General features: G+C 55.1%; 3 long non-coding RNA genes across 3 annotated transcripts in view; 2 read left to right on the top strand and 1 right to left on the bottom strand.

Annotated features, from left to right (window-relative positions):
• The window catches only part of LOC132029072 (uncharacterized), a 21,459-nt gene extending 9,423 nt beyond the window's left edge, over nt 1–12,036 (top strand). The window contains exons 2-3 of the long non-coding RNA XR_009407686.1: nt 9,760–9,836; nt 10,539–12,036. This is a non-coding gene — a long non-coding RNA (uncharacterized LOC132029072). The remainder of the gene's footprint in view (nt 1–9,759; nt 9,837–10,538) is intronic.
• The window catches only part of LOC132029071 (uncharacterized), a 25,206-nt gene extending 5,269 nt beyond the window's left edge, over nt 1–19,937 (bottom strand). Inside the window, exons 1-5 of the long non-coding RNA XR_009407685.1 lie at nt 19,633–19,937; nt 9,862–9,973; nt 5,670–5,802; nt 4,610–4,819; nt 3,923–4,424 (exon numbers count right to left, since the gene is read on the bottom strand). This is a non-coding gene — a long non-coding RNA (uncharacterized LOC132029071). The remainder of the gene's footprint in view (nt 1–3,922; nt 4,425–4,609; nt 4,820–5,669; nt 5,803–9,861; nt 9,974–19,632) is intronic.
• LOC132029070 (uncharacterized) lies at nt 14,238–15,765 on the top strand. Its single transcript, XR_009407684.1, has 3 exons — nt 14,238–14,323; nt 14,686–14,778; nt 15,292–15,765. It is a non-coding gene; the product is annotated as an uncharacterized LOC132029070 (long non-coding RNA).

The raw sequence follows: 19,937 nt of genomic DNA, 5'->3' as shown, positions 1-19,937 counted from the left end.
ACAGGTGACGCTGGGGGACAGGGTCCTTAGTGCCAATGGGTGGGAGAAGGAAGAGCAGGCTTTGCCTTGTCTCTAATGTTTGAAAACACAAAAGTGGCCATATTATAATTTTAAAAGGAAAAAAAGGGCCTGGTTATAAAATAGCACGTGTCCATGGAGTTTACCGGTGCACACTGAGCCACAGCTAGAAGGAAAGACAAGGGGAGGCTGAGAGCCGTTGTCCAAGGTGGGGACTGGCGGGTTTTTAGTTTCTTCCCTGGGCCTTTCAAGCCTTGTGACTATGAACACGATTTGCTTTTATCGTCAGAACAGTAACAACCAACCCCATTCCTGTTAAATGATGACCACGAAGCCTTCGGTTTAGGGGTCCGTGGCGAGCAGAGGGCAGATTTCCTCGAGCCACCCCACCCCGCCCCCACGTAGCTGGTGACCCTGAGGCAGGAGCGGGGCTCCACCCCCCCCTCCCCCGCCCCTATGCGCCCCGAATGGTGAGATCTGGTCTGGCCCTCGGGGCCCCTGGGAGGACACCTCCCTCCTGCTCGGGAATCAGATCCAGCCCTCTCAGGTCCCCCAGTCCTGAAGGTGGCAAAGGTCCTGCCAGCCGCTGGGGTTGGGCGTGGGGGGGGCGTAGCTCTGGGCTTGGCCACACCCCCAGGGGGCCCTGATTCCCTGCCTGCCGGGAACTGGGCCAGGCGGAAGGACCCGATGTCAGGCATCAGTGACGTGTCCTCCACTTCCTTTAACCTGCCCCACTGCTTGTGCTGCTGAGTCAGGGTCCCTTTGGGGACTGACCAAAGGATGTGACATGACACAGCAGGATGTGGTGATGCTCCGGGCCGTCCCCGGGAGCTGGGCAAGAAGGCCTAAGGAAACTGAGAGCGAGAGCAAAGACAGGAGGCGCCTGGGTGGCTCTGTTGTTGGGTGACTGCCTTCGGCTCAGGTCATGATCATGGGGTTCCTGGATGGAGCCCCGCGCCGGGCTCCCTGTTTAGCAAGGCGCGTGCTTCTCCCTCAGCCGCTCCCCTCCCGGCCCACTGCTCTCTCCTTCTCTAATACTTAAAATATTAAAACAAAACAAAACAACAGCAGAGACATTGTGTGTCCCCACCCATAGGACCACCTCCTGGTTCTAGAACTGGGTCTCTGCAGTGTCTCCTCTTGGACCTTGGCCCCAGGCCTGCGTGCTTCCTATGCCCCTAGCAGCCCCCAGTGAGGTGCGGGTGGTGGTAAGCGGGTGGTGGTAAGCGCCAGCCCACGTCTCCGGTGCTCCCTGTTCCATCGCTTCTACTCTAGAGACCTCCAGAGCTTGGGAGGTTTTCAATGGGAGACAGATGCTCTTGGCATTGTGGGGGATAATTCTTCATGTACAATTATTCCCTGTGTCGCAATGGCCCCTTTCCACTAGATGCCCAATCACAGGGCCGTCCTGACATGTCCCCCCAACCCTACATTTCCAAACACCCCTAGACGCTTAACCCATGGAGCCACCCAAGTGTCCCATGAAGAGATTTTCTGAGAAGGGACAAAGATCATCTGTCCAAACTCCCAAACCAACACCAGCAAGCACACACATCTGGGCTTTTCCTGGACCATGGTTTTCTGCAAGAACTACTGAGTGTTGGGTCCTTGGTGACCTGAAGACTAACGCATTCCTAACGTCTACACGTGGGGAGGCAGCGACACAGAGACTGAGTCACTCACCTGAGGGCCCTCGCCTGGTAAGGAGCAGAGGCAAGATTCACACACAGACGGTCTGGGTCCAGAGGCCCCACACGTAACCACTGAGCTAGGTGGACTCTGAGTGCCCCGGGACTTTGGCCTGAATGCACTTTCCTTCCCTTGAGGAGAAGTTTCATTCCCTCCATCAGATTCTCAAAGGGTTCACAATTGAATAAGAGCCCTCCTCCCTTTATGTTTTCATCCCACTCATTTTACAGGTAATAAAAGGTAACCCCCAAGAAGGAGAGTGTCTTGCCACGTTGGTGACCAAGCCGAGATGATCAGTGGGCCTCGCCCGCTATTCTGTCCCCTCCCCCTGCTCCTTCCTTACAAAGGCTAGGACGGGTGCAGTAGCCTCCCCGTGGGCCTCCCTGCCTCTTGCCCCACAGCCTGACAGGCTCCTACTCAATGCATGGTGTTACTCTGCCTCAACTCATTCCAGCTCGAAATACTAGTATTTTCTTATTTCTACTGTCTAAAGATGGTCACAGAAGTCTTTTCAGTCCAATGTGGTGTGAAACCTTGCTGTGTTCCCACAGAAAGTGGAGGCCATTTCCCCTCTCCTTGAACCTCAACAGGCCTTTGTGGTGGCCTTCCTGAAGCCGCTGTGGGTGGCAAGGGCTGCTAAGGCTTCAGCCTCCCTCTCCCCTCCAGTCTCTCCTGACCTTTAAACCCACTGCCACGGTGCAAGGACATCCCTGTCTGGGCCCTGCGGAAGCTCAGGCCAATGCCAAGCCAAGATCTCTGCTGATCAATCAGCTCACGGTGGTGAATGGCCCTCTGGAGTCCAGCCTCTGCCCTAAATCTTCCAGCAGAGTCCCCAGGTATGCTAGGGCAGGCACGGCTGTCCCCTCCGGTGGGCCCTGTCCAAATTCCCGAGGCCAGTTACAGCTGTTACTTCCTTGAATGGGAGACCCCTACCAACTTGGGCTCAGGAGCCATGGGGGCTGCCGGATGCTCTGGAGTAGGGGAGCACAGTAACCACCACCAAGCTGGCTAAGAGCGAAGAGAGCGCTTCCCAATCTGCCCCCCTAGCTATGTCTGAGGCTGGGGTCCACATCTGGTAGGGGCAGGTTTTTTTTTTTTGAAGGAAAGAGAGATGCAGAGGCAGAGGGAGACTAGATCTAGTTCTAGGGGAACTAGATCCCAGAACCCTGAGATCATGACCTGAGCCAAAGGCAGACATTGAACTGACTGAGCCACCCAGGTACCCCTTTTGTTTGTTTCTTTTACCTTTTGCCAGTCTGATGGGGGAGACAGAATATTTTACTGTTGTTTTAATTTGCATTTCTCTGAAACCAGCAACGGAGAGACTCTTTTCTTAAATGGTCCTTGGCCTTAAAGGTTTCTTTTCCTGTGAGGTGTTCGTTCACAACTTACGCTGAATTTTCTGTTGGGTTGGTTTGTCCGTTGTTTTGATTTACAAAAGTCCTTTACATATTCCGGAAGCAAATCTGCTACTGGTTGTATGTACGGCAAATACCACCTTCCAGACTGTGGACATATCTTATTGTCTCAGTTATAGTATATTTTGTTGAAGATTTGAATGTAAATGTTATCAGGCTCATTTAGTATTTTCCTTTACAGCTATACCTGGGATATTCTTCCTTATCAAGAGGCACCATGGGACTTTCCAAGTTGCTGGCTGTATCCCACTTCTTGGCTTTAGCGCTGGGTGCAAAGCTGGGTTCGCTTTGGGAAATTTTATCGACCTTGGACATAGGACATGCACTTTCCCTTATTCATGTAGTAACTTACAAAAAGTTTATATAAAAAGAGAAATCATGGGCGCCTGGGTGGCTCAGTGGGTTGAGCCGCTGCCTTCGGCTCAGGTCATGATCTCGGAGTCCTGGGATCGAGTCCCGCATCGGGCTCTCTGCTCAGCAGAGAGCCTGCTTCCCTCTCTCTCTCTCTCTGCCTGCCTCTCCATCTACTTGTGATTTCTCTCTGTCAAATAAATTAATAAAATCTTAAAAAAAAAAAAAAAAGAGAAATCATGGGGCGCCTGGGTGGCTCAGATGGCGAAGTATCTGCTGTCAACTCCAGTTGTGATCCCAGGGTCTTGGGATCGAGCCCCACATCGGGCTTCCTGGTCAGGGGGGAGCCTGCTTCTGCCTCTCCCTCTCCAGCTCCCTCGATTGTGCTTTCTCGTGCTATCAAATAAATAAATAAAACCTTATAAAGAAAAGAACTCATTCCTTACCCTGAGGTGATAAAAACATTCTGCTAGATTTTCTTCCAAATGTATTGCACTTTCGTTATCCACAGGTAAACCTTGAATCTACCCGCAGCTGTGCGTGTGGTGTTGGGTAGGATCTAATTGCACTCTCTCCCTATGGGTGACCACTTGTCCCGACGCCATTTGTAAAACTCTCTTCCCCACGTGGGTGATGCCTCTCTGTCACATAGCGAGTTCTCCTTTACACACAGTTGTACTTCTGTGCCCTTCTTCGGTTCCCTTCATCTCTTCGTAGCCTGAAGCCAAAGCTGGTGGGCTTCGTTTCTTTAAAAAGCTTTGCTCTGCGGTAGGATCCAGGGGAGGATGCGCAGGCAGGAGAGGGTGTGGTCGGAAAGATGCCGTGACCATGTCCCCCTGAGGAGTGGAGCGTGGCTGCTGTGGGAGCCAAGCCAGTGGCTGGAGGGGGGCAGGGCTGGGAAGTGGGCTGAGGTCAGCTGCGCAGTGGAGATAAGGCCGGCAGGATTTGCTGTGAATCAGAAAAATTAGGACGGAAGGGGACTCCTTGGTTTTCAGGCAGAGGCTGGCAGTGCCATTTGCTGGGCTGGGAAGGCCTGGGGTGAAGCTGACAGGTCGGCCCTCGAGAGAGAGTCCTGATAAGTGACTGAGGGAAGGCGGGAGGGGTGGGGATAAGGGTGGTCCCATCTCACTGACCTTTGCATCCTCCAGGAGGCTGAAGGACTGCCCTCCTGGGCAACTGCAGTAGGCCCCCCAAGCAGAGCTGTCATTGCTGTGGGAGGAGAGGGACATCTTCCTTGCCCGGGTACTGGTCCCTCCCCTACAAATGCTGGCTCAGGGCCAGGCCTTGCAGGCTTTTGGTCCCAGGACACTGGTTCTTGGAAGTCTTCCAGTCCCACGGGAGGCCTGGGGAAGGACAGAAGCAGGCTCTGTGGGGTTGGCTTTGTCACCTGCCTCCCTGCTCGGTTACACATGGCCTGGGTGCATCTCCGTGGTATTTTGGGAGCCTGTGCTATTTGCCGGGATGGAGCGAGGATCCCTGGGCTTCACCTGGGCGTGATGGAAGCATCTCGGTGGAAAAGCTGATGGCCTCTGGCCTCCGAGCCTCTGCTCATGGGTGGGGGCTCAGACCTGGGCGTTTTCGACCAGATCCTTGCTCTGTTTACAGTCTGCTGCTGGCTCATCATGCCCAGCTGTTATGAAAACACCTTTAGTTCGTAAAACGTGGAAATTGCATCTGAGCGCTCCAGCTGAGTCATTTCTCTGAGCAAGCCTTTAGCTTGGGCAACATTTTTGGCCAAGCCTGGGGCGGGGCTCTGTGTGGGCCTGGGTTATGCCTGTGGACAGCCCCAGGTGGCCTGGAAGCTCCACTCAAACCCCAGAGCCCGAGCTTCCTTCAGCGAATTGAGGCCCATTTTAAGTCCCTTCTTTGTTTTGTCACCAGGGTGGCTGAGGAGAAGGAAGGGGCCCCTGGGGTCTCAAGTCTCCAGACAACTGGGGGGGGGGGGGAATGCAGAGCGAGGAGGCCTGGCATGGAGGGGAAGGGTAGGGAGAAGCTCAGCTGGTGGGGGAGAAGGCCAGGCTGGGCCTGGAGCCGGTCTTGTCCGAGGGCCTGCGAGCCCTTGGCCTGAGGCACTGTCCCTCCCACCACAAGCCTGGCCAGAGGTGACCTTCCAACTGGGGCCCAGCATGACTTCTGGACAGGAAGGAGGAAGGAGGGCGGTACAGAAGAAACCTGTCTTTACTAAGCACCTACTTCATGCCAAGCCCTTGGCTAGCTCGTTCTTCAGCCTCGTGCCTGGTCCAAGAACCTTGGCCGCTCGCCAGCTGCAGGCCCTTGGGCCTGAGTGTTCTGTCCTCTCTGCCTTATCTTCCTCATCCGGCCTCAGCTGTTGTGATGGTCAAGCGAGATGGTACAAAGACAAGTCAATAAATGGGTTTTTATAGTGACACGGCTCACATTTACTGTGTACTCGCTCTACTGGGCTCCAAGCTGCAGGTTTTTCTTGCAGAAGCTCATGGAACCCTCCCAGCAACCATGAGGTGAGTTCTTTTTTTAGTCCCATTTTACAGATGAGGAAATGGAGGTGCAGAGACATCGGGTCACCTATGGAAGGCCGCGGGCGCTCGGACACAGGCAATAGGAATTTATGTGACACTGCAGAAGCCCAGGCAGTTGGATTAAGCTGGTCTTTCTCAATGTGAATTCTCTAGAACCCTCATCTTTCCTTCATTTTAAAAGTTACTTCACCAGGGTACCTAGGCAGCTCAGCTGGTAAAGCGTCTGCCTTCAGTGAAGGTTGTGATTCCGGAGTCCTGGGATCAAGTCCCAGGTTCAACTCCCTGCTCAGCGAGGAGCCTGGGTCTCCCTCTGCCCCTACTCCCCTGCTCGTTCTCTCTCTTCCTCCCAAATAAATAAATAAAATCTTCTAAAAAACTAAAAAGTTGCTTCACTATCAGATAAGCATGAAAAACACTGGAACACTGCATGCTCCTTCTAAGACATTCCCTGGGAATGTGGATACACTAAAGGTTCTGGGAAGTGCTGCGGTTAAAAGGGAAAAAGCAGACAACTGGTTTGTGTTTAACCCAGCATTTCTGAGCTTGTTTGCTCTCGGAGCCTTATTTCTGAGGAGCCCTTATTAAGATCAAGCTTGAAGCCTGCACATTTCGCCAGCCTGCATGCAGGTTTTGGGCTGTCTTATGGGGGCAGCCCATGGACCACCCCGGTTCCAGAGCCCTGTGTTTCTCCTTTGTTCAATCATTTCGTTCACCTATGCCACATGCCTTCTTTTTATTTTTTTAAAAGAGTTTATTTATTTGAGAGAGAAAGAATGAGCAGGGAGCCGGGGAGAGGGAGAAGCAGACTCCCCACTGAGCAAGGAGCCCAAAGCAGGACTCGATCCCAGGACCTGGGGATCATGACCAGGCTTAACTGACTGAGCCCCCCAGGCACCCCCACCTTGACTACGCACTGGCATGATGGGACATAAAGACGCGACTTTGGCTTTAAGAATCTTGTTAGACTGACAGGGGAGACAGGACAGTGTGATCAGAAGTTCAAGGGCCTGGGGAGCCCCAGTGGACAGCACCTACCCGCTATGGGAGCCAGGGGTGGGGGCACCTCCTGGACAGGAAGTGGGCTCAGTTTTCAGGTGAAGGACATTGGGTGGTCAGGTCAGGGTTGCAGGAAAACGTGTGCATCCCTGGAAAAGCGAGGCGTTGGTTATCTAAGACTCTAGGGATACCTCTTGGATGATCTGATTCCATTCTAATCAGGCTATTTTACAACTCTGCAAGTTGTAGATAAGTAATGCAAAACCATTCTTATCTATAGACCTGCGGACTCCGAATTGTCCTGCAGAACGCCAGCGGGCCTCCCCCTCCCCGCTTTTGCCTTCATTTGCACATTCCTGATCAATAAATGCCTCTGTTCTTCAGATTCTCTTGTGGACTGGTGAGACTGTGTAGCCTGGTTCCCTCACTGATTTAGGGGTTTAATAAACTTTTTTTTTTTTTTTTTTTTTTTAGGATTTTATTTATTTGACACAGGGAGAGAGGGACAGAGAGAGAGAGAGCACACAAGCAGGGGGAGCTGCAGAGACAGAAGGAAAAGCAGGCTCCCCGCTGAGCAGGCAGCCCAATATGGGGCTCCCTCCGAGGACTCTGGGACCCTTAGATCATAACTGGAGCCGAAGGTGGACACTTATTAAACAACTGAGCCCCCCAGGCGCCCCGGAGTTTCATCAACTTTACCACATGTTCATTCTTAAATGACAGTCATGATTCTACCTCGTAAGAGGATAACAATAAGGGGCGCCTGGGTGGCTCAGTTGTTAAGCGGCTGCCTTCAGCTCAGGTCATCATCTTAGGGTCCTGGGATGGAGCCCCGCATAGGGAAGCCTGCTTCTCCCTCTCATTGGGAAGCCTGCTTCTCCCTCTGCTTGTGTTCCCTCTCTCGCTGTCTCTGTCAAATAAATAAATAAAATCTTAAAAAAAAAAAAAGAGGAAGACAGTAAGAGGCTCCTGGGCAGAGAGACGCATAGGCCAAGACCTGGCTTTGCTCTCGGCAGCAGGCCATGCGGAACAGGTGCCCTGTGTCCTTGTCACAGCGGACCACCAGGAGCTGCCGAGATGGGCTAAGTGTTCAGGCCCCACGCGCAAGGGGTGGAGGCGGGGGGGTGAGTTGAAAGGCGCGGGGCTTTGGCTGTCAGGTGATGTGGGCATCCACCGGGGGCTGCTGCACTTGGTGTTACCTTGACCTTGTGTCTGCAAAGGAGCTAGCACATCTCTGATGCTGCTGCTGAGGCCGGTGAGAAGCCCTGAGGGAGCCCCTCTGCTCCCCACGATCTGCTTCCTTGTTGGGATTTGCAGGACCACCTACCCGCCCAGCCCCGCTTTGTACCTTCTGCAGCTGGAGCTGGAGCCCAGCATGGGCCTCTGGTTCAAAACAAACAAACAAACAAACAAACAAACAAAAAACAAAACCCCAAACAACCAACCCACCAGCCAAGCCCTGCAAAAGATTGCCTGGTGGGGTTCCTGGGCAGTCTCTGCGGGATCCACTCTGGGGAGCCTGCTGGCTCTGGAGGGAGTGTTTGCGTCCATCCCCGGTGAGGGGCCCTCCTTGAACCCACACCCTCCTCATGTAAGGCCCAGCATCCCACCCGTGGGGCCTTGAAGAGCCCTTGGAGGGTTTCTCCTACACGAGGGCAGAGGGACATAGGACAAAGGCAGAACTTGGCGCCCTGTTTGGCTTAGCAAACGGCTGGAAGTAACCTGCGTGTCCAGCAGTGGGGGATCAGCGAGCCCGCGCACCCATTCAGTGGAGTCCCCGGAGCTCTTAAAAAGACGAGGTTCCCCGGAGTGTTCTCACACAGGAGGGGCAGCTCCTGTGCCCCACTGTGCAGGCACTGGCCCATCCCCCACCCCAGCCAGGCACCCCACGTCCTTCAGAGCGCCCCTGCTTGGTGTCGCTCTGGCCCTGGCTGGAGGAGTGAGGAGGAAGATCGTCCACGGTGAGCCTGCTGGGCCTGCCAGTCCCGGCAGTGTGGCCTGGAGCGACCCCCACACCACTGTTGGCCTCCGTATCTGCCTCTGTGCAGTGGAGACGACTTAATAACCTCCCCAGTGAGACGAGCACCTCGCCTGCAAAGCAGGTGTTCAGTAAAGGGGATATGACTTGAGTCTTGCCTAGTGGGAACTATGGGGCTGCAGAGCAGGGGCAGGGCCCAGAGTCGTCTGCCGCGGAGCCATGCCCTGCCTGTCACATGCTCCGTGTGAAGGTTATGGGCGTTGAGCTGTGGCTCCCCAGCCGCCCCCACAGCAGACGACGTGCCCCCGAGAGGAAGAGTTCATGCTGGTGTTTCTGAGGGAGGAGGCGCATCAGGGGACACGGCGGTTGACAGCCACAGCCCTCACCCTCGCCTGCCCTGAGATTCACGGGGCCCTGCCAGCGGCGCGGGTGACCTCAGCTCCCCCACCGGCGCCGCAGTCACTCACTCCGTGAAGAGACTGGGTGATCTGGGGCAGCTCTGCGGGAGCTGGCGGACACTGTGGGGGCGGCGTCTCCAGAGGCTCTGGGGAACGCGGGGATCTGGACTGGAAGTGGTGGGGGGCTCAGAAGGGAGCTCCCCCGGCTGTCCTGAATGCATGACCCCACGGCCCCCACAGACTTGTAGCTGGCTCCACAAAAACTAGACTTCCTTTCCAGCTAACTTTTTAGTCCTCTCCTTCCCTTACTGACTTGGGTGATTCTTCTTTTCACTTCCCCCTCCTTCTTTACGCTCTTTGTCATTCTTTTAAAAACCTTAAAAATGCAAACTATGTTCTTTATTTCTTTCAAGGACCCTATGAGGAAAACTCTACTGTGTCCCTATTTTTCAGATGAGGAAACAGCCAAGTGAGGACAAGGGCCCTGTGGGTAAGAGGTGAAGGGCCAGACTCACCCGTGTACCTTCCCGCCTCCAGTTGCCGGGCCCTCGCAGGTCACTGGGCCGCAGGAATGAGCAGAGCCACGTTGGCCCTTGGGGAGCTCACAGCTGGTGGCAGGGGCCTGACCTGTGGGGTTGGGAGTATGTCAGGGAAGACTTCCAGAGGAGGAGACCTGGGATCTGGGGTGAGGGAAGGAGGCTGGGAAAGGGCTTCCGGTGGTGGAGAAAGCATGTGCAAAGGCCCAGTGGTGTGGGAAAGGGAGCTTAGGCCAGTGGGGCTACGGTGAGGGTGCAAGTGGAAAAGGGCAAGAGTCAGGGCTCCGCTCAGAGGAGGTGAGAGTAGATGAGGGTGATGGATTCAGATGGGGCTCAGGGGCCTCCAAGGCTGAATGGAGGCGAGCCTTGACCGGCAGGTATGTCCCAAACACTTGTCAAGGCTGGGCTGAGCCCCCAGCTGCCTGGGTCCGGTGCCAGCTAGAATGAGCATCTGTTAGGACATCTGGGTGACTCAGTCAGTTAAGAGTCTGCCTTCGGCTCAGGTCATGATCCCAGGGTCCTGGATGGAGTGCCACATCGGGCTCTTTGCTCAGCGGGGAACCTGTTTTTCCCATTGCCCCTCCCCCACTTGGTGTGTGTGTGTCTGACAGATAAATAAAATCTAAAAAAAAAAGGAATGTTTATCTGTCTTACAGGCTTAGGATCCCACACCAGGGACAGGAAGACAAGCTCAAGGATTCTTCCAGGCAAGAGAGGCTGAATTCCTTGGGGAGTGGCTCCCCTTTTCAGCTCTTCGCAGGATTCAGCTGCCTCGGTTGGGACCTGCAGAGACCCTGGGTCCTCACATTGCTTCCTGAAAACCTTATTCATACTAAAGTGTCAATGGCTCCAATGGAAGGTAGCAGTGCTCAACTCTGGCTGTCTAGAATCATCTGATGTGCGTGCGCTTTTACAAAAATAACATTTGCTTATTCTCAAAAAACCAAAATGAGTGATACAGGAAAGCACGAAGAAAGCAGCAACCTGCACATCCCCATTAGAAAGCCAGCTTCCTGAGGGCAGGGTCGTGTGTGTTCTCTGCTGTCCTCCCAGCACCTAGAACTTCCTGGCACAGAGCGGCTGCTTAATATAGCCCACTGCCCAGGCTTCACACTGGGGGGATGTCATCTATACACAGAGAACTTTGGAGGGGTAAAGAGGGGCCGGTGGATGGTCAGGTGAATAGGTCCAAATACTTTTAAAAGATGGGATTGTACCACACCTGCTGGATTTAAAACTAAAAGCAATTTTACTTGAGTTTAACAGGAAAAAACCCACTGCTGTAAAAACTGCTGAATCTTAGATAAGTTTTTACTTTTCTCAGAGGTATTCGTTCATGATGAACTTGTTTCATGTTAAGAAAAAAAAAATGACGAGGGCGCCTGGGTGGCTCAGTGGTTTAAAGCCTCTGCCTTCAGTTCAGGTCATGATCTCGGGGTCCTGGGATTGAGCCCCCACATCTGGCTCTCTGCTCAGCGGGAAGCCTGCTTCCTCCTCTCTCCCTGCCTGTCTCTCTGCCTACTTGTGATCTCTGTCTGTCAAATAAATAAAATAAAATCCTTAAAAAAAAAAAAAAAGAAAAAAGATGATGAAGTTCATCAAGAGACTGGAGTCTTGGGGGAAAACAAGAAATGCTTCACTTGGGCAGGTGCCCTCCTTCCTCGGGATGAAAAGGTGATCACCTGCCTTACCGGTCTTCACTCTGTTCCTGACTACAAATCTACTATTTTCTCTTTGGCACAGTTTCTAACACTTCGATTCTGCTCTGCAGCCACAGTTCTCCTAGTATCTCAGCTTAGTCCTGTATTTCAATGGATTCCATCCCCTTTTTTAAAAAAGCACATTTTGTCCCCGGGGTTTTGCATCAGGAGGTCATCTCCTGGTTATACCAGGAAAAGAGGAGAAAGACTTTGAAATGGCATCTCTGCCCCTGAAAACAGCCTACAGCAGGGAGGAGGTCCTGTAGTTAGGAACCTGTGCCTTTTGTCATTTTGGAGCAAGTCGAAGTTGTAGAAAACTTAGGGCAATGCAAATGGTTCTTGTTCAGAGACATGAGGACAGATTCCGTGCAGGGGAATGCTGCGGACGGCTGCCCCATGGCTCGTCAGTTTCGTTCACGGACGCACATTCATTTCCGGACCCCTTAGCTGCCTGTTTGCGTGTACTTGTTCTAATTATTTAACGAGTTAAATAAAGTTTTTGACATGTTTCACTTTATATTGTAGGAGAGTCATGATTTTACCCTTAAAAAAAAAAAATGGTTCCTTTTAACTTTCAGCTAGGTTTTCACTGCTGAATAGTTGTGTGTTTTCAAAAGAAGGCTCAAGGGTGCTGTTTTCCCTGATCCTTTCCATGTTGTCTATAAATCTGAACCACCTCAGTGGGTGCAATATTCTTGGTTTCCCCCTTTCCGCACAACTTTGAAGACTAAGCTCCCTTGTCTTCTGGGATTGAATGTTGCTGGGGAAAAATGAAAGGCCAGATTGATTTTTTTCTCCCCTTGTTCATGACTTGGGTTTTCCTCCCGGGTGCCTGAACGCTTGTTTTCTCTGTCCTTAAAGTTCAGTAACTCCGGACGCCTGGGTGGCTCAGTTGGTTAAGCAGCTGCCTTCGGCTCAGGTCATGATCCTAGAGTCTGGGGATCGAGTCCCACATCGGGCTCCTTGCTCGGCAGGGAGCCTGCTTCTCCCTCTGCCTCTGCCTGCCATTCTGTCTGCCTGTGCTCTCGCTCTCTCTCTCTCTCTCTCTCCGACAAATAAAAAAAAACTTAAAAAAAAAAAAAAAAAAAAAGTTCAGTAACTCAGCGCAAGTCGGTATGTTCCTAAGGGCAGTTACCCTGAATCCGTCTTGTGCCCTCTCCGTCTCTAAATATTCTTGGGCTTTAGCGGTTGGATCATCTACTTCAGGGAGCCAACCCCTCTCAGGCTGGAGGCTCTGGGTTCCATCATGACCATCTTCTCTGAGTTCACAGTGATTCCTTCACCTTTCTCTCTATGCTGTGGGTTTGCTTTTTAGATGTGCGTGCTATGCTGTGACTCAGTTTCTCAGATGTGCCGTGGTGCTACTTGGGTCCTCCTGTCTGCAAGCTCCCGCGGGGTGTCCTGATGTGGTTTCTTGACTCTCTTCTTGGTGCTCTTCTAATATTGGGTTCGGATTCTCAAGAACTTTCCTCTGTCCTGGGGCTGGCTGGTCTCAGGGAAGCTGCCTTTGATCCTGGGTGCCTGCTCCCTTTCAGCTTTCATGCCCTCATGTGATCTCCTTCCCCTTCCCGGCAGTTGGCAGGGTGGTCTGGCAAGTTCGCTTCACCTGTGGCTCGCTGAGCACGTCCTGCGGTCATCCTCCTGGCAGCTGTAACACGGGAAGCAGCCTGCGTCCCTCCAGGACAGCCGTGAGGGCTGAGTGGTTTTCAGCTCCCTTTTTAGGAGCCCGAGGGTGTGGGGACAGAGTCCTCTCTGGAGGCCGCCTGGCTGGAGGCTACGTGCCTTGTCTCTGCTGCCGTCCCCTACGCTCTCTGCACCCAGACCCCTGCTCTGCCCAGCTAGGATGGTGTCCCTGACCCACCACGGGGCAGCCTGGGGTCCATGGAGGATCCTAGAGGCCACGGCTGTGGAGACTCTTCTTGGTTTGTTGGCCATTCTTTTCATAAACTATTTGTCCCGTTACTCATGTGTACGGCATAGGGGAGCCCGATCTGTCCCCTCGCTCTGCCCCCCAAGGTCTGAGTACCTCTCCTACACAGTGTCCAAAAAAATGCCAGTGTCCAGGTCCTGCTGTGCAGAGGCCCCGAAAGAGGCTGCTCCTGTGGGTCTGGTGGGACCTCTGCCTCCACCAGTTGTGGTGGGGGTGTCTAGACCTGGGGGAGAGAACTGCTGAGTCACCTACCGGGGTCATTTGCATTTTGGTCACATTAAAGGAAGACAGCTCAGATTATGTGAAATCACGTGGCTCTGAACGGTTCAGTTTTGGAATGTCTAAGTGGGCGGGCAAATTGGATCATTCGCTCCATTGGTGAGGCCTCGGAGGCCCAGAAAGCAGAAGTGACTGTCCCAAGGTCATACAGCAAGCCGGCGACAGGCAGGTCTGAAGAACTGGAAATGCCAACCCCCGATGTGGGGCCTGGGGATCAGGGTAGCCCACCTCTGAGGGCAGGAAGGTCTTCGTCAGTGGGACGAGGAGGCCCCCCTTCCCATCTCCTGGCCTTGCAGAGAGGAAGTGGTTATGGCCCTGGTCCTGGGGAACTGTGGTCATGACCTTCCTTGGGGGAGGGTGGCTGCCCCAGGAGGCCTGCTAGCAAATCCCAGCCCTCCTGGAAGGAGTGGCCTCGATTCCTCTCATGCCTGCCCCCACCACATCCCCCTCACTGTCCTGACAGCTGTGCTTTCAGCGCAAGCCAAGGGCCCTGGTGAGGACCTGGGGCCAGACGGCAGGTAGAGCCGGCCTGGTAAGGAAGCAGCGATGGAAAAGGCAGGGAATCTGGGATTAGTGCTGGAGAGGGCTCGGGTCAGGCCCTTCTGAGAGAGTCCCCTATCTGCAAGGGGAAGGGGGTGTCAGAGCAGTCAGGGCCCTAATTGGGCCGTGCAGCTTAGTGTTCTGACCAGGGGCTGGGCCAGGACCCTCAGGGTGGTCGGACGGAGCCCCTCGGTGTATCTTGGCTATCTGACAGCCCCTGGCTCTGTGCCTGCCGCACCCACCAGCCTGCTGGCGTCGGGCAGCCCAAGGAGAAGCCCGGGACCACCCCCTTACTCCTTCCGTGGCCCTCCACGGCTCAGCTGGCTCAGGAAAACAACAGGACCCTCTCCACAGGGTTGGGGCGAGGATTAATTCCTGCAAAGGCACACAGGAAGCAAGGCGCTCCATAACGGAGCCACCGAGCCCAAAATAGATCCATTCCACAAGGTAACAAGAAATATTTCACTGGAGTTTTTGTGAGGTGATGGGGAAAAGGAATCTCACTGTTCGCCACAGAGCTGCAATTTAATTTCTCTCTGGGGACATTTCTGACTTTCTCTGCTAAATCCTGCCCCTCCCCCTCCTCTCCTGCCCCCCACCTATTCCCAGCGGCCCTTCTACCATGCAGTCCCAGCGCTTTCACCGGGAGAGGGGGGCTGACGGCGGCCCCCCAACTGTGTCCCGGGGAGGGTGTGAATCACAATGGCTGCAGCTGGCGCCAGGCTCTGGCAAGTACACGGTGGGGACTCTTTGGGCCCCACCAGACACAGGAGGACCCGGGGAGGGAGTGCCAACTCTGGCCTCAAACTCAGGCGCCCAGGCCCCAGCTGCTTCCACAGCGGACTCCGAACATGTTCCACCCCTCACTCGTGGGCTTCTGGGCTCTTCTCGGCAACCCTGGGAGGAAGACGGGCCAGGCAGCCACTGCCAATTCCTGCCCCAAGAAATTCCATTTTTCAGATGAGGAAGCAAGACCAGGAGAAGCCGACGAACACAGGCGCCGAACACCCCTCCGCGTCTGAGGATGCGGCTGCCCAGCCATCCCGCTGAGCATGGCAGCTGCTGGGTCTGTGAGGGGAGCAGGCCCGCCCGCCTTCCGCAGGGCCCATCCCCCAGAGACGGCCACAGCCCACCTTGTTATCAGAGCCAACTGTCTTCACACATTTTTGCCTGGGATCAAACTCCTCCTTTGCTCTCACCATTTTGCTGTGTTGCTGTCACCATTTTCCTCCCACTTTGGAGGAAGCATGGATCTCAGGGAAGGTCAGGCGGGGCTGAGGGGTTGGCTTGGGGGAGGCCCTGTGTGTTCCCCGAGTGGCGTAGTGTCCAGGCAGCCTGGCGAGGATGTCACCCTCTCTGAATCAGGTCTCTTAAACTGTCAGGCGTGCTGGCCCCTTGGACAACCTAATGAGAGTCGGGACCTCTTTCCCAGGAATCCGCGCAGACTCCCAAATAAAAACTTACAAGTTGGGAGTTGATACGTCCTCTGCCATCTCTCCTCAGGTTTCCCCGGGGCTCCTGGTCTAGATGAAGGCCCCCTACGTTACAGGGTGCTCTCTGCCAATCTTTAGAACCCCAGAATCTGGATGCTTATGATGCTTGGATGGCTGGGGGTGGCCATGCCTGAAGCAGGCATCTCTGGGAGAGAACAATTTTATGAGAGGATTAGGCTGAGAATGGCTAACCCCACTGATTGGGAATGAGGTCCACATAAGTCACCAGTAGATAGAGGAGGTCTTTGGTGGAATGAGAACCCCCCACACCCAGCGAGGGCCAGGCACCGGGGTACACGCGCTCACGTGTTGTTGCATCTCCCTAACCACCAATACCACTAGGTCACGCTCTTCTGATCTCTCGGAGGCAAAGGAAAGTTCAGTTAAGTTACTCGAGGTTGTGCAATATATTGACCCAACCGGCGGCCTTTGACCTCAACTCCTCTGACCCAGGAAGCTGTGACAAGTCGTCCTTCCTGTGAGCTGGGGATGTACACAGCCAGGGGAGGCCGGCCGTGCTCTGTTCTGAGACAACTCTGTCCCCAGCTCTGTTGGATCCTCTTGGGTCTGGGCAAAGAGAGCCGGCGCCAAGTAAACACTGAAATGGCGTTTCTGGAAAACCTCTGTAACACACTGGCGCCCCGGCCCTCTTGTCTGAGAGTCCCCGATGGACTGTATCACGAAGTAGCGTGGCAGGGAGACAGAACTCCACTCTCAGGCAAACTTGGCCGGTAATGTGATCCCAGTTGACCCCAAAGGCTGGCAAGGCCTGGGAAATGTCAGCTTACACTCGTTCCCACCGTTTCCGAGGGGGTTTCCTTTGCCCCTGGTGCGCTCTGCATAGCACCTACTGGGAATGGCAGGTCTGCGGCGGCTTCCCGGCTGTGGAGCCACAGGTGAAGGGGCACTTCAGTGCTGGAAGGGGCTGCAGAGCCTGGCTCTCTCGTGACCCCTGCAAAGGGCTCCCCCAAGCAAGGCTGACCCGCTGTCACCTTCTTAAATCCCCTCCGGACGGTTCTGCCCCACCTGACAGCCTTGCTCAGCATCGTAGATGGAGGGAGCTTTGTCATCGCCAGAAAGCAAGGGTGAAAGAGGAGAAGGCCCTGGCCAAGGCCCAGAACTCAAATTCGCAGCAGCCAGGTTTATATCCACCCTGGGGATTGACCCTCTCCTCTACCTGAGGCCAGGGGATCTCAAAAAGTGGGTTTGGGGGGAGGCTGGCGGCATCAGTGTCACAGTGTCACGGGGGCGCTCGTCAGGACTGCAGACCTTCGGGCCCCGCCCCGATCTTCTGAAGCGGAAGCGCTTTGCACCAGCCCGAAGCGATGCCGGAGCCGGGAGCCACCACCCTAGGCCTCTGCCTTCTCTGCTGCCCCGTGGAGCCCTACACAGGCGGGAAGGACTCAAGTTTGAATTCCCACCCCTCCCCAGAACCTTCCCCACACGTCACGACTCCAGACACGTCGCAGAGACTAGGGAGCTGGAAACAGAGGTCGGTGATGGTCTGAATCTTCCCACACGGCAGAGGAAGCATCTCCAGATCAGTAAACGGGGAAATCCGCTCGCTCTCGGATACCCAGAAACATCCACGAATACACACGACAGTGGACCTCAGTGAACAAGGCCAACTGAAGGGCAACTTGCACTCGTCTTCGTGAAGCTGGCAGGAGCGCTGAGGGAAGAAGCCTGGAGGGACGGGCCTGCCACCTGGGCTGTGGGATTCTACGGTTCGGCAGACCCGAAGCCCCTGTCCCCAGCGTCCTACCTCATCCTCCCATGAAGAGGGCGGTCTGGGCAGATGCCTGTACAGTGGCCCTCTTCATCCACCCATCCGACTGTCTACCTGTCACCCACCCATCCCCCACCCAACAAACGTTATTAGGCACCTGCTGTGTGCCAAGTTCTCCTGCCATAACCCCAGTCTGGGGGCAAAGCACAAAGCTAAGGCAAGGACTGTGGAGGGAATGGTGGGACTTATGGGATGGGGGTCCTTGCAGGCTGGCTGGGGTTCCCCCTCCAACTCCCCCTGTGCAACACCTGCTCCTCACGTGGGAGTTCCTGCTGGGCTCCCTAAGGTCCCCTAAGCAGGTGACCCAGCCCAGGGTGCTTGTCCACTTGAAGTGAGGAGGGCAATCGCGGGGAGAAGGGTCACTTTCTTCTCAGAAGCGGGTTCCCGGGATGGCCCTGTGATCCTCTCACCCTTCCCAGAAGGTGAGGAAAAGAGAGCCAGTGGGGCTGGAGGAGCCCTGGGACCCCTGGCCTGAGGGCTAGGCAGCTATTCAGCCTCCCCCCGGTCCAAGTCCAACCCCACTGGTGCCAGCTGGCCCGGTGGTGCCCTGGGAGGGGGTGGCAGCCCGTGGCCCCACTGCTCGTTCCTACCCCACAGCCCTTCCGGAGCAAAGCTAAACCCAAGGTGGCTGAGTGGCTGTGTCCTTGCTTTGTTTGATGATAAAAATGATACAGAGCTTGTTGTAAGTCAATCAGTTCAGCAAAGTAAAAGTGACCACAGTCCTGCCACTTTTACTGTTTTGGTCAGCAACCTTCACACACACAGACACACACACACACTCTCTCCCTCTCTCTCTCTCTCTCTAGTAGCCGTGCTGTTCTTGTAGCCTGCTTTTAAGAAAAGGAAAGCTGACGTTTACAAGCTGTATGGCCACCGAGCCCTCCCCCTGGGGCCTGGTGTTCCGGGGCGGGCGGCGGGACAGCAGGGACTCACAGGGAGGTGCGGACACCTCATGCTCCCCAGCAAGCGCTGTGGCTGACTCCCCGGGCCCATGAGCAGTGCGTTCACCACATGCTCTTCCATAAAACATATCTTAGCACAGAGCTACATTTTTTTTTTGTGCAGGGGTGTGTGTGGCCTTTGAGGGAACACTCGCCAAGTTTGTGGGAGGCGGCGTGGGCAACAGAGAGGACACAGGCGCACGCACGTCCCTCACACCCCGCACAGCAGGGGAGATCCCAAGCCCAGGGGCCCCAAGTGCACCCTGCAGGCAACAGTGACCTCCTGCTGGGGAGCGGTAGGGACTGCTAGAATCACGCACACATGCGGCCATCTCTCTGGCGTGTCATCAGAGCATGTCAATAGCCCCTGCCCATTTCCCCGCCTTGGCTGGTGGGATCGGTCTGCTCCTGTCACCTGTGACCCTGAAAGTTGCCACGGTCTCCCCCTGTACGAGCAAAGGCCTACTGCCTGTCTGTGGGCGTCCAGCTCACCTGCTCTGGTCTTTCCTGACCTTGTGGTCAGAGTCATTTTTCTAACACTCACATCAGATCATTGCTCTCTCCTGCTTCAGCACCTTGCCTGGGCTCAAGACCACGCATGCTCCTTGGCTGGGATTGTGTGGACTGGTGTCTCTACCTCCCCTGGCCTGTCCTGAACCCTGGGGAGGCCCCCAACCCGCCATGCTCTGTCACACCTCCAGCCCTCACCCACAGTTCCCTTTGGCCTGGGGTCTCCTCCTCTTGTTCTAAACTCTTCCTCATTTTTCAGGGCTTCAAATTCCCTTCTCGTGCCCCCCAAACTGGACTAGGCCTCCCTGGGGGCTCCCCCGGCACCCCACGTACTGCTCTGTTCTCCTCCTCCTGGGGCATGAGGGACTTTGTCTCCTTCGGTGACTTAAGTTTGCCGATGGCTGGGGCCATGCCAGAGTCTCGGGATCCGGGCAGCACGGGTTTGCGGAGTAGGGGACCACAGCAGAGCCCATTGCCACCGTGGCACACAGGGACCCGGGGTTTCCTTTATTGTGCGGATGAGAAACAGAGGCTCAGAGAAGCCAAGGAGCACGTAAAGGTCACTCACCTAGCGTGGCAGGCGCTGGGTGGCTTTGGCTGGATGCCGAGGAGCTGGCGGTGGCAGAGGGACTGCGGTCCCCATGCTCGTGGTGCACGTGCAGACAGTGAGTCGCAGCAGGGCTCGCGTGGGCGACTTCTCTCTGGCACTAACTGTTAAACCACAGCCGCCGCAGGCGTTCACGCTTCTGTCTTGAGGTTAGAAGGGTTACAGCCTCCCGAGGGTCACGAGAGGCGCGAGGCCCCTCACCGGGGAGGCCCAAGGGTGCTGGGTATGGGCAGCACTCCAGCCGGAGGGCTCGGTTTCCGAGACGC

The sequence above is a fragment of the Mustela nigripes genome, chromosome 13 (genome assembly GCF_022355385.1).
Source record: "Mustela nigripes isolate SB6536 chromosome 13, MUSNIG.SB6536, whole genome shotgun sequence".
NCBI lineage: Eukaryota > Metazoa > Chordata > Mammalia > Carnivora > Mustelidae > Mustela > Mustela nigripes.
Note: the sequence above shows the minus strand (reverse complement) of the source record. Positions and strands in the feature narration are given on the sequence as shown.